At 51.5% G+C, this 14,380-nt stretch overlaps 1 long non-coding RNA gene across 1 annotated transcript in view; it reads right to left on the bottom strand.

The window, feature by feature from the left end:
* Positions 1-5,606: 5,606 nt before the first annotated feature.
* The window catches only part of LOC108281457, an 11,650-nt gene continuing 2,876 nt past the window's right edge, over positions 5,607-14,380 (bottom strand). Inside the window, exon 2 of the long non-coding RNA XR_001816000.2 lies at positions 5,607-6,608. This is a non-coding gene — a long non-coding RNA (uncharacterized LOC108281457). The remainder of the gene's footprint in view (positions 6,609-14,380) is intronic.

Raw genomic sequence — 14,380 nt, 5'->3', positions numbered from 1 at the left:
ATGTTTCTCTGGAAGGTAAAAGAAATGCCCAAATTGGGCCAGAAGAGGTTAAGAAATTTTGTGACTTCTTAAAATCCTTTACTGTGTTTATTACCCAAAACCACAGGGATGGTGTGCATTGTGTGATGCTTATTTCATGATAGCGATGGGCGCGGGGGTGGAGGCATAGTTACTTATGAGCTCATGTGTCTCACAGAAGTATGAAGCAGAGGCAGACAGAGATGAGCTGAGTGTGAAAGTGACTGTGGAGGTCAAACAAAAACACTGCTGTGTACAACAAAATTAAGTAAGTCCCCAAAGCTATGTTCCCAAGCACCAGAGGTTTTTCTTCTGACTCAAGATCAGAGTCCAGACCCACTCTGGGAAAGAGTGAGGCATGAGGACACTAACTCCAGTGGGAAAAGACAGAAGATCCCAGAATCCTTACCATTTATGCAAAACGGCTTCCCAAACAGGCATCACAACGAATCCGCACACTCGAGTTCAAACCTCGGTGCTTCCACACCCTTCAAGTGGGGATCTTAACTGTGAAGTAACGAAATCTTCTGCCAAACCTCCCTCCCAGGATGTTAGAGGTGAAAGGAAGGACTGAGAGGTCAGTGGCCCAAGCCGACCTCAGGAATCTCCTTACCAACTCTCAGCCATCAAGGATATCCAAGGCGGTGGGGGTGGCTGACTCCTTGGGAGGGGGCATCCAGGAGGCCAAACGGGGTGGGCGGCAGGCAGGCGGAAAGAAGGCGAGCAGGTAGAAGGTTATTACGAAATTGCTTCCATAAAACCTGTGGCTGTTGTAAAACTCTGCTTTCCAAAGACTTTATTTCCTCCTTTCTCTCTAACATCCCCCCTTTTTTCTTTTTACAGCACTTTTGCTGAGAGGGGGTGGCTAAGGAACGCCAGGGTTGGAAGACAGGCAGGCTCCGAGTGACCCGGCAGGTTTGTGAGAGGCCCAGGGAGAATTGAGATAAGGCCGCTGGGACACACCAGGCCGTCTCCACCCAGACCAGAGGATGAGAAACTGTCAAGGGACAGAGTTGTTGGCCTTTGCTTATCAGGACAGTGGGTTGAAGGCTGCATTTCCCCTAGGTGAGGGGTGGGTCTCCCTAACGCCCCTCTGCTCTAGCAGAGGCCCCTTGTTCAGAGACCCCCTGGCCCTCCAAGGCAGCCTGGCTCCGAAGCCCCATCCGGTCCGGCCTCTTTCCCGGGCCCCTTTGCACATTTCCTCTGCCTCAAGCAGGCGGGGGGGGGGGGTGGAGGGAATATTTGGGAACAAAAGTTAGCTTATGCTTTGGAACGTCCCCCTTCTTCCACCAGCACTTCTAGTTATTCCTTTCCTGGGCACAGAGCCAGCAGCCTTAAGAGGACTGGGGTCAGAGAGGGTATCACAGTCTCGCCCTGCCCAACCCCTGGCTCCATCACTTGTCACTACATAAGTCGGGGTTGAATTGTCCAACAACCTGGGCTCCCCATTAGCTTGAAAGTCAGGTCCCTCTCTGAGGGGGTGGCACTCAGGACCTATGTGTACCCCTAGCCCAGCCTAAGGCCAGCGGGAAGGCTTTGGCCACTGTGGTGGGTGGGGAGGAAAGAGTCAACTGAGGGATTAGGAAAGAAAGGACTTTTTTGACCTACTTCTGTAGGTTGGGTCCCATTAGGGGGGGCTTCAACAGGACCCTGAGAGCTTTGGGCTGAGACTGCAAGAGATCCCGATGTGTGCCTTTCAGAGTGAGAACTATTGAGCCCTCTTCAAGGACCTGAAGCTTCCTGCTGAAGTGAAGCACCAGCCCCCAAAGAGTTACAAAACCTCAAGAACCCCTTGTGTTTCTGTTGAAATCAAGTATTTGTGAAGTTGGGGAGACTTTCTCTGGAAAGTTCTGGATGAAGGTGAGAGCTGGGAAACCCTAAGACTGGAAGCTTGGAGCTCTGACTGCCATCCTTGGGTTGGGCTAAACAGCTCAACAAGGGCAAGGTGCTTGGGGGAGCTGACTGCTCCTCATCCCCCTTTCCCTCCTAACACCACACACACACACACACACACACACACACACACACACAGATACACACAGAAACACACAGACAGACAGACACACACACGCCTCATTCAGAAGTGGGAAGACACTTCCCAGATCTCTTCTCTGGGGACCATTCTTCCTGCTCCTGGTTGAAGGACCTCAAACCTCTTTCCCATTTTGCAAGGTTGATCCTGGTTCTGCTCCCCTCCCCCCACTCCTCCAGCTAAGCGAGGAGCAGTAACTGCCGTGAATCGGGTGGTTTGATGTTGTTGTGTTCAGAAACCCAGGTTCAACAACATGAAACTACCTAATTCACTCAGCAGTTCCAGTTCAAGCTCTAGGTCAAGGGCTCACTGGGGGCAGAACCTGTTGCTATTTTATTTTTTTATTTTTATTATTATTATTATTTTTTGGTGTGTGAGCCAAAAAGCGGCTTAACTTAATTTTTCTCCACCTCTTCCCCAACAGAAGAAGCCAGTTGCTACTAAGCAACACATCGGAAGAACTGAACCCAGGACTCTAGCAAAACCATTTTGGAGCCGGTCCTGGTCCTGAGAGCTCAGATTCCAGACTTTTGCTCCCTTCCAGGAGCCCTGGTCAGAGAAGAAGATCTTAGTCACAGGCACAGGCGTGGGCAGGGTCTCTTTGATATACCTGCGCGGGTCTCTGCCTCTCAGCCCAGCTGGGGGTCTCCACAGATAAAAAGAATTCTCAACTTCAAACCGATATGAAGGTGCATCTACACTTAGCAACCGGCCAGCCCCTGAATTCCAGATCACCCAGCCTCCCCCTGTAGTTCTGAGAGGCCAGATCTTCAAGTCCTACATCACGCTCCAGCTTTGAGACTGGGGCGCAGACCGGAGAGTGGGGCAAAAGAGTGCTGAGAAAGTGCTGAGAGAGAAAGTGACAGGGAGGCGTAAAAGCAGAGTGTCAGAAAGTATCGGGAATTCTAGGGAACAAACAGAGGAGAATGGGATTTGGAGGGGAAAGCCGGTTGATGTGAATCGTTGCTGTGAAGGCACCCTGCCCAAAATGTCCTAGGGCCCTGCCTCTGCAGAGGCCGAGCTGCCCCAGGTAAGACAATCCATTTCGAACCTGCGCAGAGCAGGAGTCTAAGACTGGGACTGGGTCGCAGAGAACCAATTTGCTTCCTCCTTCCTGACCTTTGGTCTGGGTCTTTCGCCCCCTAACGTGCCCACTCCTCACCCCTGCCTCTCCAGACACCGGCCTGCTCACAGGTGCTCACGCTCACCCCCGCACCCATCCCAGCACCGTGGCTGCCGCAGGCCGCGGGCGGAGGCTGACTTACCTGGGTGGTGTCGGCCGGCCTGCGGCCGTCGGAAGGTGCGGAGCCAGCGGCCGCGGCCTAGTCCCGGCTCCCTCCCGCCCTCGCCCCTAAGCGAGGGTCCGAGTGGCCACGTGTCCCGCAGAGAAGTCCGAGGTAGCGAGGGAGTCGGCCTGGCCGCCCGCTCCCCCTCCCGGGTATAAATCTTGGGGACCGGAAATACAATAAAACTTCACCGTGTTGATGAACTTCAAACGGTTTACATCCCCTCCTGTCCTGAAAAGAAAGACGTCCGGGGGCGGATTAAAAGGAAGAGGGAACAAATTTACGAGCGGCAAAAGCACCCGCCTCGGCCCCTTTCTTTGCCCGCACACTTTGTCCGCGTGGAGAGAAGCAGCCCCGGCCCCCGGGCCTTGGCCTCCGCGGAACCGGCCGCCAGGCGCGCTCTTCTCTCGGAGGAGTCGGCGCTGACCCAGCCCGCGCCAGGCAGAGACTGGAAACCGCCGCCTACACGTAAAATCCACAGAGCCCCGCGCACACCCTACGATCGGCTCGGCCAGCCAGGCTCCGGATGAGGCTCTCCGCTCCTCGCCAAAGCAGAGCTGGGCGCCCTGGAGCTTCCTCGCAAAAGCCCGGGCTCTCCCAACCACTCCCGGTGGCCTCCATTTTTTGCATCTTTCCGCTGAAAGCGGGTTTTTTGTTTTTGTTTTGTTTTTCAGACAGAGTACCGCTTTTCTGTCGCCAGGCTGAAGTGCAGTGGCGCAATCTCGGCTCGCTCCAACCTCCACGTCCCGGGTTCAAGCGATTCTCCTGCCTCAGCCTCCCGAGTAGCTGGGACTACAGGCACCCGCCACCACGCTCGGCTAATTTTTGTATTTTTAGTAGAGATGGGATTTTACTATGGTGGCCGGGCTGGTCTTAAACTCCTGACCTCGTGATCCGCCTGCCTCGGCCTCCCAAAGTGCTGGGATTACAGGCATGAGCCGCCGCACCCAGCCCAAGGGGTTTTTTGTTTTGTATTTTAAATTTTTCTTTTCTCTTTACTTTTCTGTCTCTAGCAGCCAGACCTTTGCCCAGCCCTGCCCGTTTATTACCAGGTACTTGCTAGAAGAGGACAGAAGATAAGACTTGGGGTGACTCCCAAGGCCTGAAGGGGGCTGAGTGGGCTGGGGGCTCCCAGAGGAGAAACCAACCCTAGGGACCAGTCAGTCTTCCTCGGAGTGAAAGGGACAGCCACACTGCTTAGTGCTGCGTGTCGAAGTTCCACCACCGTCTCCCCATCTCCTTTAAAGCCTCAAAATCAAACAAAACCACTGCTACCCAGGCCTCAAGTTTCCATAGTTCTTGTCTGCTCTGGATCGTTTACATTTTTCAAAACTTCGTGGAATCCAAATTCTCTACTAGGCCTCTGTGAACCAAAACGAAGGAAAATCCCTTTTCATCTTGGGCTTCAGAGAACTGAGAGAGAAATAATCGACTTCCTGCTCCTTTTGTCTGCTACAGTAGCCTGGTTAGGTGCCCTTCTGGGTGGGAGAGCAAAAGGTTCTTCATCCTGCCTCACAGTTATTCACCCCCAAAACACCAGGCATTCAGGTCTAAGACACAATTGATGGCTCAGATTAGCTCAGGCTCAGGCAGGGTGTTCAGGTACATGAGTGAGGTCCAGCTGTGGGCCCAGGAGGGGGTTTAGTGCACTGAAGGCACACCCCTTCCCATAGATACACACAGGTGCAACCCCAACCCAGCCAACTCCACACCCTCACCCCAAGAAAAAGCACCAAAGTGCTGCTGGAGATTTTTAAAATTTGATTAAAAAAAAAAATTAAACTGGCAGGGAAAATACTAGGCAGTACCGTTCTTGAATTTTCTGAAAGGCTGACTCTGCTGGAGGCAGTCCCGCTCTGCCCCAGCTCTCCAGAGGTGGGTGATGGTTTTGTGGGGAGTGCTCTCTGGCCCCTTCCTAGCACCAAGAAGAAGGAAATGAGGTGCTCTTTAACAGCTGGAATTATCTTATTTCTGGCCAATATTCATATTCCAGGATTTGTTTGGGGAGGCCCTCCAGCCTCCCGCATTTGCTCTTTATCATGCTATATTTTTATTCAAAATACTGAGATGCCAGCTACTGGCTATCACTCCTTCTATCAGGATTTCCCTCTGGGAGGAGGGCAGGACTGAGGGGCCAGCAGTTTACAGACCATTCAAGAGTGTTATTACCCATCGCCTCCCAGGCACCTGGTGGGAGCCAGTGTGCTGGCTCCTAGACTATTGATGGCCTGGGTCTCTGTGGCTCCCTGGCTAAGGAAAGGAGAAGGAAACCTTTTATAGTCTTAGAGTCTTTGGGAAAACTGAGGAGGCCATAGCCTTAGGATGGTGCACCTGCACACCCATATGTTTTGCATACATTTCAGGGGCTTTGTGGCTTTCCCTTACCCCATCTGAAGAACCCAGGCCACGGATTCCAGTTAAAAAAAAATAAAACTCTCCGCATGGTGCCAAAGGACACCCCAAAGCCGTTCCCATAGATACCAGCTGTGTCCTTCCGAGGGCACGCCAAAGAAGTCAACTTTCACAGGCTCAGCACAGGCACCCATGGATGGGGTGCTGGTGCTGCTCATACACTAGCTGAGATGATGGTCACTCAGTGAGTAAAGGCCATTTAGGCAACGTTTCTTTTCACTCCCAAACGTTTTCCAAACACTTTTCCAAAAGCATGTTGATCTCCAAATTATTCCGAAAATTGATGGCTAAGCTGGAGGGTTTAGAGGCAGCTTCTCCCTGCTCTCTTTCTTCATTGAAGATAAAACAGAGTTCTAGTGCAATTGGAGTGGGGCGCGGAGCTGGACAATTTGGATGCTAAGAGGAGGCAGCGTAGACACAGACGCAAAACACAAGATCCTTAAAGAAACCAGAATTGAGACCCTCTTCCATTTTGTGAAGAGTCACAAGAATAAATATTTCTGGGACTTCCTAGCCCGTCTCCCTTAAAGGGGTTCCTTATGTGTCGGGGAGGGAGGAGGCAGTCTCGGAGGAGTCAGAGGTTCCAGAAGCCGAGTTCCTAGACCCCAGCTGGATTTTTTTTTTTTTTTTTTTTTTTTTTTCAATTTCTGGCGGCGGGCGGCTGGGGAAGCAGCTCTGTGGTCTCCCGGCGGGTGAGGCCGAGACAGAGACCGACCTCTAGGCGGCGCCCTGGCGTTGAGTCCGCGCTGAACAAGATTCTGGCACAGCTCTGCGTCCCGCGCCGGGTGAAGGGGCAGGTTCCTGCAGGCGCTCTGGGCTCGGCCTGGAGCTGGCCGCCCGTACGTCGCCTTTGGCGCCCTCTGCCAAGCAAGAGAAACACGGTTAAATGAGTGCACTGGGATAGAAATCCACAGCTAATCAAGTCCCCATCCGCCCCCACCCCCTGGCCCTTACCTCCTAACCCCGTCTCCGACGCTAGGGAGCCTTCCACAGCCCGAATCTCCTTTGATCTCCCCAGCAGCCGGCTAGAGGACAGCGCCAGCATCTTTAACCCCCTCCCCCAGCCTGCAAAAGAAGACACTGAGGTCCGAAGGAATAAAGTGATTAGTCCAAGATCAGAGTAGCTATTAAAAGTGGTGAAGCAGGGCTGGAGAAAGAGCCCTTTATTCCAAGCAGGATGCTCTTTATCCCAAATTATCATGACCCTCCACCCCTCAAAACGTGTCTTTCTTATAAGCAAAATTCATCTCCAGAAAGTCAGGTTTTTGGTGTTTTCTATGTTGGAAGTTTGGCGTTTCTTGGATTTCAAATTTGGGGAGGTGCATAAGAAAACTGGAGGTGGATACAGGGGCGCTGGGCTAGGATTCCGAGGACAAATCCAGCCCCATCTCTTCCAAGAAATGCCAACTCCTCACTTATGATCTCCCTAGCTTTGAGACCCTGGCCAAGTGCCTTAGGCCCCAGGGGCCCAGATGAAGACCTGCTGGACGGGAAAGCTGTGAAGTGTGAACAGTTTGTGAGAAAGGCTCAACCAATAACTAAGAGAAGCCGCTGGCCACAGGACTGCTCCACAGCCCCCCAGACAAGGCGGGTTAGGGCTGCCAGTCAGGCCACTCTCCTTCTTGGCCCAAATAGGGCCTCTTTGTTACATTCTTGTGGGGCAAGAAAAGAGAGGCCTTGTTCTGGAACCAGCCCCTCAGAGACATCAGGGGCCTAGAAAGAGCAGGATAGGAGAAACCAGGGCCCCTCTTCCCCTTTCCCCATGGCAGAGATGCCATTTTATGCTGCAGAGCCCTCTGAGAGGCATCTCTCCAAAGTTATTCCTAAAACAGAGGTGCCAGAGAATCACCTGAGGGGGAGGAAGGGAAGAAGAGGGGGGACGGGCTGCTGGGACCAGGCAACAAAGGACAGGCACCTACGATGGGGCAGACCATGACAGGGGCACCTGCTGGGGTCTGCAGTCCCACGAGAAGTTCGTTTCCCAGCCGGGCTGGAGCTCTTGAGGGTGCCTAATTACCCAGTGCACATCTGGAGCAGCTGCGCCCTCGGACACATTATTTCACTCCAACCCCTATTTTCATTCCTGAGGCTGAGTCATAAAAGACTCTAGAGGCAGAATAAAGTTGGGTATGTGTGTGTCAGCATTCCTGTGTGTGAGTGTGTGTGTGGATATGTGCACGTCCGGGGCAACGTCTGTGCATCTCACTGTGATTGCCCAATGGATTCGCTAAAGTTAGGGGAAAAAAATGGAGCAACATCAGGCGAATTCAACTGCGAGCATACTGTCAGCCTCATTATCCGCCCATTTCAAGGGAAAGCATTTGGGTCTCGGAATTAGCCAGTTAATTGCCTCACTTCTTTGTTCACTTTAGGGCAGGAGAAACTATCTGTGTTCTATTAAAGCATTCCATATTTCAAAACTAAGATCTCTTCATTCTCAATTTTCTTTATTTCTGTCTTTATAACACTTGAGCACTCAGATCTGCCAGTCTCTCTCTCTGACACACACAACAGACACACACACACACACACTCATACACACACATGGGTTTCATGCTTGAAAAGTAACTCTTGGTTTCTGCATCTGCAAAATCTGTTGTCTTAACTCTTAAAGTTGATGTAAGGATTAACGAACGTACTATGATGCAAAATGTGTTTGGCATTTAGCACAATACTGGTGCACAGGCAGCATTTAGTAAATAGGAACTATTAAAAACAACATGAAGGAAGAAGAGAAAAGAGAAGGAAAGCAGGAATGGGGGGTGGGGGTGAGTGGCAAAGAGGAAACCTGCTTTGTTCTCAGAGAACCAGCCTAGGACACAGGGTGTGTGTCTCAGCCATATATGTATAATGTATTCTTTTGACCAGGAGCAATGTCTATAAAGGTGAGGCCCCTTGGACCCCTTGGCCTGTAACTACCTTTTCAACAAGGTACAGAGAACTGGGGCATTTATCTGGCTCATTTCAGGTTCAAACTCCCTGTAGCCTGAGGTATCTGGATCTCATAGGGGAAAGGTCTGGGAAGTGGTGGCTTGTATTTCTTTGGCTTTTCAAGGAGTCCTTTCCCTTTGCTGCAGTGAGCATGGTCCTGCCTTAAAAAATGGTTAGACAAGAAATAGGGGGCCAGGAAGCTGGAATTAAACAGAACATCTGAGAAACGCTTGAGGAAACCAGGTTTTACCCATTTCCTGGGCAGCCAGGAGGAGGCCTTGAAGTTCTCCATGCACTCTCCCCAGAGGACCACCACCCCACTAAAAGAAGTCACATGCTTTTGCCTGTTGGGGACTTTCATTCCACATTCAGCAATCATTTCCTGAGCGCCTACTGTGTGCCCAGCACTGGGCTGAGCTCGGGGCTTCAGCAGGGCTGCACCCCACCAGTTGGCAGTGCTGATGTGGCAGCCAGCAAGAGGTCGTGGCTCCTAGAAACAAGCCCAGGGACATAAGAAGGGGGTCAAGCCTGCTGGGCAAGAACTTCTGGCCAATAGCAGCACTGCCTTTTCAGGGCCAAAGTCCTAGTGCAGGGGTGGAGCCAGAAGGTCGGAAGCACCCCCTTCCAATTGTCTATCAGAAAAAGGCCAACTCCACGGTGGTTCGAACGCCCCAGTGCAAGGAGGGGTGGGGCAGGCAAACATGACTAGAGGCTCCTGATCCTCAGTCGGAAGTTTCTGAGAACACCAATTAGCTTTCTTTAATTAGTAAAGTAGGGAGCAAATGAGCATATATTTCTTCTGCTCTGATTAAAAGCATTTAGGTCAGGTTTTCACAGCCAGGATTATCCAGTTTAAGAAAATTGTTTATTTATTTTTTCTTTTTATTTTCAGGCAGGGGTGTGAATACTATTAGCCAACCATTGGCTTCTTGTCACAGCCTGGAACTGCTGGGCAGGTAGATGGTGGTTGTGCAGCACAGACAGAGGCAACTAGAAATGATGCAGGGTCTTTCCTGTGCCAAGTCACATTTGTTTGAAATGTGTAGACAATTGAGGAGCAGCCAGGAGGGCTTGGGTTTGGAGTGTAAATAAATGTGGAGAGGCAGGGTACAATTAGCCAGATAATTTCCAGTTCTCCTAATTTTTCTTACTAGTCCTAGAAAAAGAAAGTTTGTTTACTTCCCAGACCCCAAGGAAGCCTGATTTTTCTCCTGGGAGATCTAGCTTGGTCAATTCACACAGGTGGGGAGATGGCCAGGAAACTTAATAGGCTAGGGAAGAAGAGTTAGGTCCTTCTTTACTCTCTGCATCTAAACAAGCCACAACCCATGAGGCTGGGCGTTATTAGGAGGTCCCCCAGGATAGTCAGGGGCCACATGCTGTTCTTACAAACAAGATTACTAAAATATTGGGAACGAATCCTTCCCCTTTTAGTTCAGCATTTGGTATTCCACAGCCTCTAACCTTGGCTAAATCAGCCCCAAGAAGAGCTGGGGTGCCAGAGAAAATGGAATAAGTGAGTCAATAAGAGACACAAAGGAGCATTCTATTGCCCAGTCCCCATTCACTTGGCTCACAGTCAGCTTTAGTTAGGAAGCTGTTTCCAGATAGTCTCCCCTTCAGGAGTTCTGGTATGGTTTTTAGTCCTTGGGAAGCTGCTCAAGCCTGACTTCCTTCCACTGCTGGTCCCACCACTGGCCAGTCCAAGATCAGCTTTCCCCAGAAAAGCTCTTCCCATGTTCTCAGGCTCCCAGTTGCTGGGAAGGACAGATTGACTCCTCTGGGAGCCCAGACCCTATAGGTAATAGTGGGGAGAGGACACTGCCACGGGAGTGTTTTTAAAGGTGAAGGTTGGCCTGGCAAAAAGGAGATGTGAGCCAAGAGAAAAGGTGAAGAGCTACATAAATTGGCTATATTTGGCCTTGGCATTTCCCAGACACCAGCTCCTTTGATCAATCCAAACTGTAGTTCTTAACTTGGGGTCTGAAGAGTCTGAAATGCTCTGAAATTGTGAGATTTGGTGAGTACTAAATAAGTGCATTTTTTTTTTCTGGGCAGAGGGGAATCAATATTGTTCATCAAAATTTAAACTATCATATCAGGGAGTGACCCCCCAAAAGTGTTAAGAAGCCATCATCTACCATTCTTATACAACCAACCAAAAATGTAATGCAGGGGGAGGCATTGAAATAGACTTGGGTATCTGACAAGACAAAAGGACAAACAAGTTCTTGTTCCACAAGGTTGAATGGATACTGTCATCTGGACTTCCTGGAACACCAAGCACCAGCTCACAGGTGCTGGGAACTCTTGGACTGAGACCAGGCAGGCCTCAACACTCAGTCCCTACATCTTCTGTACTTGCCTGTGCAGACAAGGAGTATGCAAGGTCTCTTTGTTTCTAATCAAAATGATATGGAGTTTTCATCCACTGGGGCTTGGAACCTCTGCCATTTGCCACCTTGTCCTAAGCTATCTCATACTGAAAGAGAATTGAAAGTTTCTCTTTTTTTATTTTTATTTTTTAAAAAAGAGACGGGGTTTCTCCATGTTGGTCAGGCTGGTCTCGAACTCCTGACCTTAAGTGATCCGTCCGCCTCGGCCTCCCAAATTGCTGGGATTACAGGCGTGAGCCATCGCGCCTGGCCCGAGAATTGAAAGTTTCAGGAACTACTTCCCCTTTGCAAATGCCCTCCTCGAGGGGAAGAGCATTTGCAAATCTCCAGCTCCCACCGTTCCAGCCAGGCCTGAGGAACTGTGTTTGAGACCGCGGAGCCCAGAGACCTTCAGCGGGGGCCAACAGCCATGACCTTTAAGTTCTCTTGGCCGCTGGGCGACAAAAAGTGTGCAAGAGGCAGCTGGGCAGGTAGACAGAAGTAGGCACAAAGAAAGGGGCCCTGGACAGCTGCCAGAGAAAAGACAGAGAATGACAAGGAGAGAAGTGAAATAGCTGGACAGGGGACGGAACTGGAGCTCAGCAGGCAGGTGGAGTGGCCAAAACCCGCGTGCTAAGAAGAGCCCAGAGGGGCGACAGAGGCGGCCAGGCGCGTCTCCGTTCCCCATGTTTGCGCGGAGGATAATGACCTCCTCAGCGCCCCCTCGTCCCAAACCACTCAATTATAACTCCTCGGGCTCCTTAATGCTCTGATTAATTGATGGGTTCGGGCGGATGGAGGTGCCCCTCTGCTAGGGACCTGGCGGGTCCCTAGATCATTTGTTTCGCTAGATCATTTGTTAACTGTGGAAAGGAAGCTAGCATCCGGAGAGAGGAAACCGGGGATGGAAAAGGGGGTGAGCGGCGCTGGCACAGGGGGCCAGGAGGGAGCAGATGAACTGTTCGTTAGGAGCAGTGAGGTAGTCGGGAGCGCTGAGATCCACAGACTAGGACCCACTCCCTCTCTGAGCAGGAAATCGGGAAGAAGATGGTCACTTGGTAAGGGCAAGGGAGCCCGGCATGGCGTCCCGCCCCGGGCTCGGTCTATTCGCGTGCCAGGTTCCCGCTTGGGACGAGGCGCTGGGTCAGCGTTTAGAGCCACTCCTTGCGCTAGTGGCTGGACATAGCCTCCGCACCCCACTTTATCCGACGGCGGAGGTTGAGTCTACAGGCCCTTGACGGTGAGGCAATGGAGGGCGCACCTGTGTAATTGCGGCCTCTCTTCACCCCTTAACTGCAGCTTTCGGACGCCGAGGCTGGATTGAAAGCCTCGTTCCTAATCCTCTGCTCTGGGCCCCTCCTCCGGAATGCTGGGACTCTGAGCTAAACCCTCCCCAGGCTTCCAGGTTTCCTCCCTGCGGCGCGAGCGTGCGGCTGGGCTGTCAGCGGGAGGGAGTTGAAGGCGCACGGAATCCCGAGATGCCGCTGCCTCTCCTTGGAACGCCGACTCCACCGCTCCCGCTCGGCCACCTCCCTGTCGGGCAAACTTTCTACTCTCCTGCTCACAGTAGGGACTAGTCGCGGAGCCAGTCAGCAGCTTGCAAGGAGATCTTCACTCTGCGCCCTCCCCGGGACACAAGTGCAGGTCTCCAGCGGAGCAGTGCGGAGTGCGCGCCCTCGAGCACCAGGAAATCCTAGACGGAGGACTCGGGTCCATTCCACGCAGTCCCAGGCAGGTCCGCAGCGGAGGGACTCAGCGGTCTCCAAACCCTGGTCACGATTTCCGCGGCGACCACTCCACCCCCCACGAGACCTGGTCCCATGGAGCTGTCTCCCCTGGAGCCGCAGCGGGAACAGCAAGACACTCAGCCCCCAGGAGTCCGCAAGCGAGAAAGTTGCCTCGGGGAGCCACGTTCCCTTTGGTTCACCTCGAAACCCAAGAGCTCGGGTCCCTTGACCAAGGAGTGAACAGACTGAGGAAGAGGTAAGAGGAAGTTTTAATGAGAAAAAAATCTAGACTCTCTCCTCTTTTATTGTTTTAAAGCATGAGGCATTTGGGCACTGACTTCTCTCTCCTTAAAGTAGTTTCCGGCATTCTGGCCAGTGTTTGCGTGTCTGCACCCAGCGCCGGCAACAATTTACGGGGGAACTTTTCTGGGTGGTCGAGACTTGAGAATTCATGGTTATCTTTTAAAAAATCATTACTGTTACTTAAAATCTAGGTTATTTTGGACTAAGCCCCCACCTTCACTCCAACCAAAATTTGGCCTTTAAGGGTGCTAGGGAGTACTTCAAAAGAGGAGGGCTGTGGAGGAAGCGACTCAAACGGCCCTAAGAGGGGCGCTGGGGTAGCAGTGGGGGCTTTGGCCTTAATGATCTCTGCAAGTTAAATGCCATTATTCCTATAACTGCAGCTGGGGAAAGGGCAGGAGGAGGTAAGGACAGAAAGTGGGCTGAGGGCGGCCACTTTGGCATCTTCTTGAGAAAGGAGACATTGAATTCCCGGCCCAACTAAAAGCCGTGAGTTGCTTTTGCCCTTTGCTTTACAGCGGTGCGAAAGGAACACTGCCACCAGGGTGTTTTTAAAGGTGAAGATTGACCTGAGAAGCACTGAGATCAGCTAAAGAAAACAAAAGTAAAGACCTACACTTGGTCTCAACACTTTCCAGACACAAACTTCTCTGATTAATCCAAATAGTTCTCTCAACCTGAGGTTCAAGGAATTTGAAATCCTCTGAAATTGTGGGATTTCACAGTTCTACAAGAAAGTCAGATGTCACTTTCTGAGAAGCCCTGGCAGGGGAAGGAAGCAAGAGGAGGTATATGAGGAAAGGGGGTGAGAGGCGCCAGATCCAGCCCTCTAGACCTTGAGTGCTGGACCCCCAAGTTCTGAAACTCAAGATGACCCCATCTACACATTGCCAAACTGAAATGGAAAGTTGCAAGGCAATCAAGGACATAAATTCTCTTTACTGTTTTAAGGATGAGTTTTGGTGTCTAAGCAGATTATCAATCTGGGTGTTTTCAGTACTTTTTTCTTTCTTTCAACTATTCCTGATTTTTGGCCAGAGTAGTTTCTGGAGCCCTTGGGGCAGTTAGGCAAAAGAGGGACTCGGACCTCCAGTCCTTTGATCTTGCCTTTACTTGTTGAAGAGCCCAGTGTTCCCCACTGGCAGGCAGAGTCAAAACCAAGTCTCTCCTAGGCCTTGTCCCAACCCCCCAGCCCTCAGTACTCCTTTCCCTGAGCCCAGGCCTCTGCCAAACTGCAGACTCCCTCCACATCTGGCCACTGGAATAATGATGGCTTTTTTTTTTTTTTTTTTTTTT

The sequence above is a fragment of the Cebus imitator genome, unplaced genomic scaffold (assembly GCF_001604975.1).
Source record: "Cebus imitator isolate Cc_AM_T3 unplaced genomic scaffold, Cebus_imitator-1.0 Scaffold228, whole genome shotgun sequence".
Taxonomy (NCBI): Eukaryota; Metazoa; Chordata; class Mammalia; order Primates; family Cebidae; genus Cebus; species Cebus imitator.
The sequence above is the reverse complement of the archived record's forward strand: the minus strand, read 5'-3'. Positions and strand labels throughout refer to the sequence as shown.